This window comes from Phascolarctos cinereus, unplaced genomic scaffold (genome assembly GCF_003287225.1).
Source record: "Phascolarctos cinereus isolate Bilbo 61053 unplaced genomic scaffold, phaCin_HiC Scaffold_7;HRSCAF=346, whole genome shotgun sequence".
In the NCBI taxonomy this organism is placed as follows: Eukaryota; Metazoa; Chordata; class Mammalia; order Diprotodontia; family Phascolarctidae; genus Phascolarctos; species Phascolarctos cinereus.
In genome coordinates, this window is record NW_027556180.1 from 140,425,112 (window position 1) to 140,430,747 (window position 5,636).

Consider the following 5,636-nt stretch of genomic DNA (forward strand, 5'->3'; position numbering starts at 1 on the left):
TTGGTGTATCACAACTCCAACAACAATTCATTAGTTTCCCTATTTTTGTTTTCAATTTCACTCTAGCAGTTTGTTTTCCTTTCAGTCATGTTTGACCAATCTGATAGGTGTGAGGTGGTATCTCTGAGTTGTTTTAGTTTGCATTTTTTTAATCAGTGGTGATTTAAAGCACTTTTTCATGTGGCGTGATATATTAGATTTCTTCTTCTAATAAATAAATTTGAGAAATGAGCCCTTCATTAGAGTAACTTGCTGTAAATTTTTTCTCCAGTTTCCTACTTTCCTTCTAATTTTGGCTGAATTAGTTTTGTTTGTGCAAAAGATTTTTTTTATATATATAAATTTCATGTAATAAAATATGTACATTCTAATTCCTGTGATCCCTGTATACTTCTTTCTTTTTTCAGACATAACAGTTTTTATTTCACATTAAAGTTAAATATTTGAAGTCTAGATATATATTGTTCAATATTCATATTGGCAAACCAGCTTGAACACATGATTTGAACTACGTAAAGTTGAAAATCTCCCAAAAATAATTCCAAAAAACCCTCACACATCTGTTTAACTTGCCATGATATTTTCTTTAAGTGAATATAATCTTTATTTCAAAATAGCTTTTATATTATAAAAATATAAAAATCTAGCAAAACCAGAAACATTGAGATTCTTTTTTTCTGGGCTTTCACATTCATTGATTTTTTTTTCAGTTCTCAAACTCTTTTCAAAACAATTTGCATCATTCTCATTTCTAGTGTGATTGCACAAACACATTATGGCAGAAGGGCCTAAAATAAACACATAAGGAAAAGCCAAGGCTGTGAAGCTAAGTGTATGCAGCAGGTTCTATTAGGAGAAAATAAAGGAGTCTTGGGAATGAGACATAAGTGTGTGAGATTCCTTTCAGTCATCTTTGTCTTTTGTTTCATTTTTAAAGATGTGTGTGAATTCAATACAATTGAAATTTCCCTTTTTGTCAATAAGTGCTTCGCTGTACAGGTCATCTACTTCATCTGTAAATAGATCCTCCATAGTTGTCAGTAGCTTTCTCAGGTAATTTTCCTGCAGGTGCCTGTTGCTTCTTCATCAAAGCAAGCAAAGGTATTTCAAATCACATCTTCTGAATCTGTTCCATTTAATTTCTCACCAAACATAGTAAGGAACATGGTGAAGTTTATTGGACCTGGAGTTTCATTTATCATAGCATCAGTTGGATTCTTCCCTAAGGAAGCAAGCATATCATGCAAATCTTTTTCTATGAAACCATCTCTGTTCTAGTCAATCATGTTAAAAGCCTCCTTGAATTCTTGAATCTGTGACTGGTCAAACATAGCAAGTACATAGAAAGTTGCTCTTTGAGGATGTTTCTTTGTGGTGTTTGTCTTTGACTTTTTGCTTGACATGTTGTATAGTGGATTCTGCTGCCACAGAGAACCAAGAGAAATTCAGGGCCGTCCCCTTCTAAGTGAGACCAGAGCTGACCAGTTTCAAGGTGACAGTGAGTAGTTCACCCACTGTACAGGAGAAGTCAATTCTCTCTATTTCTTTAGTCATAAACTCTTGTAACTATTTACAGATCTGACAGGTATATTTTTGCATGCTCCCCTAAATTACTTATGATATCACCCTTTATGTCTACATAATTTCTCCATTTTGACATAATCTTGTTATACAGTGTGAGATACTGGTCTATGCCTACTTTCTGCAACTGCCTAACAGTGTTGCCAGCAATTTTTGTCAGATGTTGACTTCTTACTCAAAAGTTTGGATCTTTGGGTTTATCATACACTAGGTTACTATGATAATTTATTATTGTATTCCTAATCCATTCCACTTATCACCACATTATTCTTTAGCCCATACCAGAATGTTTTCATAATTAATGCTTTGCAATATTGTTTAAAATCTGAAACTACTTGACCTCCTTCCTTAACACTTTAAAAAATTGATTACATTGATATTCTTCACATTTTTTTTTATTCAGATAATTTTTTCTAATTTTTTTTTAGTTCTATAAAATAATTCTTTGGTAACTTAATTCATGTGGCACTGAAAAAATAAAGTAACTCAAGTAGAATTCTCATTTTAATTATATTGGCTCAGCCTACTTATGAGCAATTAATATTTCTCTGATCATTTAGATCTGTTTTTATTCTTATGAAAAGTATTTTAATTGTGTTTTATTCAATCCTTAGATTTTTCTTGGCAAGTGGACTCTCAAGTATTTCTATTTTCAGCAGTGATTTAAATGAAATTTTTTTCTTACACTTTTTTCTGGATTATGTTTGTAATATATAGAAATACTTATGGTTTATGTGAATTTATTTTATATCCTGCAACTTTTCTGAAGTTGTTGATTGTTTCAACTACATTTTTCATTAATTCTCTAGATTCTCTAAGTATCATATCATCTGCAAAGAGTCATAGTTTTGGTCCCTCCTTACCTAACATCGTTTTCCCATATTTCTTTTTCTTGTCTTATTACTATAGCTAGTATTTCTGGTATAATATTGAATAATAGGGGTAATAATGGACATCACTGCTTCATTTCTGATGTTACTGAGAAGGATTCAAATTTTTCCCCATTACAGAAAGTGCTTGTTTTTGGTTTTGAGTAAATATTGATTATTATTATTTTCAAAAAGTCTTCTTTGATTCCTCTACTTGCTAATGTTTTTTTTTAAAGAGGAATGAGTCTTTTATTTTGTCCAAGGCCTTTTCTGCTTATGTTGAGAAAGTCATATGATTTTTATTCTTATTGTTATTAATACAGTAAATTATACTGATGGATTTCTTAATATTTAAGCAGTCCTACATTCCTTTTCTAAATTTCTCTGTGTCATTGTGCATGAACTTTGTGTTATGTTACTGCCATCTCCTTGCTAGCATTTGATTTTTTTTTGCATTGATATTCATTTAGGAAATTGGTCTATAATTTTCTTTCTCAATTTTTGCTCTCCTTGGTTTAGTTATTAAAATTATGTCATAAAAGGAGTTTGGCAGATCTCTTTCATGTATATTTTTGAATAATTTATATAGTATTGGGATTAATTGTTTCTTAAAAATTTGGTAGAATTCATTTGTGAATCTATCTCATCCTAGATGTTTTTTTTTTCCTTAGGGAACTTATTGATGACTTGATTAATTTCATTTTTTAAGAGAAGGTTATCTAAGAATGCTATTTTTACTTCTGTAATATGGGCAGGTTACACTTTAGTTAAAATTCCTCCATTTTACTTAGATTGTCAGTTTTGCTGGCATATAATTGGATACAATAACTGTTAATAATTGCTTTAGCTTCCTCTTTTTTGTGGTGAATTCGCCCTTTTCATTTTTAAAATTCTAATAATTTTGTTTTCTTTCTTTTTAAATGAAATTCACCAATGTTTTATCTATTTTATTATTTCATTTTCATAAAACCAGCCCTAGCTTTATTATTATTATTATTATTATTATTATTATTATTATTATTATTATTATTATTATCATCATTGTTGTTGATGATGTTGTTGTTGTTATCTTTAAACTTTATTAACATTTCCTTTGGTTTAGAAGATTTCCATTATGATGTATAGTTTAGGATTTTTAATTTGTTCTTTTTTTTAGTTATTTTGTTGTTGTTGTTGTTGCTGTTGCCTGCCCATTCCATTGATCTGCTCTTTCTCTATTTTATTCATGTAAGCCTTTAGATATAATATATTTTCCTCTAAGCACTGCTTTGACTGCATCCCACAAGTTTTGATATGGTGACTCATTGTTACCATTCTCTTTAATTAAATTATTTGTTGTTTTTAAGATTTTTTTGGGGCCCACTTGTTCTTTAGTATAAGATTATTTGTCTTCAAATTGATTTTTACTATATGATTCCAGGGCCTTTTATTAAATGTATTTTTTATTGTATTTGGTCTTAAAAGAACACATTTAGTATTTCTGCTTTTGTGCATCTGATAATGAGATAGATATAACCCCAATACATGATAAGTTTATGTGCCATGTATAGCTGACAAAGAGGTGTACTCTTTTCTATTCCCATTCCATTTTCTCAGGAGATCTATCATATCTATCTTTTCTAAAATTCTATTCATTTCTGACTCCTTTCTCATTTATTTTGTGTTTAGAATTATACGGCTCTTAGAGGGAAAAGTTTGAGATCCCACATGAGTATAGTTTTAGGATTTCCTTCATAATTCATTTAACTTTTCCTCTAAGAATTTGGATGCTATGCTATTTAATGCAAATGTGTTTAATATTGATATTATTTTATTGTCTATGGTGTCTTTTAACAAGATGTAGTTTTCCAGTTTGTCCTTTTTATCACGTTTATGTTTGATTTTGCTTTGTCTGAGATCATGATTGCTACCCTTCTGTTTTACCTCAGCTGAACTGTAATGATTCTGCTTCAGTCCCTTTAAAAAAATACATTTCTCTCTGTTTCAAGTGTGTTTGTTGTAAACAACATATTGTTGGATTCAAGTTTCTAATTTATTCTGCTCTCTCCTTCCATTTTATAGATGAGTGCATTCCATTACCATTCACAGTTGTTTACCATTTAAATGTGCATTTCCCCCATCCTATATTTTTTCTGTTAATCCTTATCTCTTTTTTTCCTGTTTCTCCTCAAAAGTCTTTTTTTTGCTTCTCACCACTATCTTCTTTTATCTGCCTTCCCTTTTATCATCCCTTTTTTCCCTAATCTTTTATCTTCCTAAATATATTATCACATGAAAGTTCATACACACACACATATACACATATACATATATGTATACATGTATATATACATAGTAAACTCATTTCCACATCCTCTTTTTCTGAAGGATCCTTCTAACTACCCTAATAATGACAAAGTTCTTATAAGTTGCATTCATCATCTTACCATATAAAAAGAAAAACTGCTTAACCTTATTGAGTCATTTATTATTTCTCTTTTATATTTTTTTTCATGCTTCTCTTGAACCTTGTCTTTGAGAGTCGAGTTTTCTAATCAGTTCTGGCCTTTTTGTTAGGAATTCTTGAGAGTCCTCTATTTTATTAAATATCCATTTTTCTTCCTGAAGGATTATACTAATTATTTTTTTTTCCTGGATACTGTCCCTCAGGGGTCTTGTGACCAACCCATGTGACCAAAATAGATACTACTCCTTGGGACTCCTACTCTCTTGTCATCAAAAGTACTCCTCTCTGCCCTTGAACTGTGACTCAAAAGTGGATATAGCCAATGGAGTTACTAAACAATATGTGTTCCTACATCTAGTACTAGCACAGGGGTCCCACTGTAATGACTTCCTGACCAATTACCAGGTCTCTTTGTTGTCTCAAGCTAGAGATCTCCTGAAACTGGGACTATTTCTGTCACCACCACCTGGTCCCCCCACTGATGTGTCATTCCCATGAACTTTGGATCAGTTTCCACCCCCCATGTTAAGGATCTTACTTTCTGACCTTTTAAGTTGTCTTATGCTGGAAGAATATCTCACTCTGGTCTGTTGTTGCCTCTGTCACTCCAGAATTCATTTTGAGGCATTATTTTGAAATTGTTTGGAGGGGAATGCTGGGAGAACTCAGTTTAATATTTTTTCTTCTCCATCATCATGGCTTCACCCTTTGCAGTCTCTATTTTATATTCTTAAATAATG

General features: G+C 31.2%; 1 pseudogene; it reads right to left on the minus strand.

The window, feature by feature from the left end:
* Positions 1 to 903: 903 nt before the first annotated feature.
* LOC110193791 (myosin regulatory light chain 2, smooth muscle minor isoform-like) lies at positions 904 to 1,403 on the minus strand (annotated as a pseudogene).
* Positions 1,404 to 5,636: the final 4,233 nt, after the last annotated feature.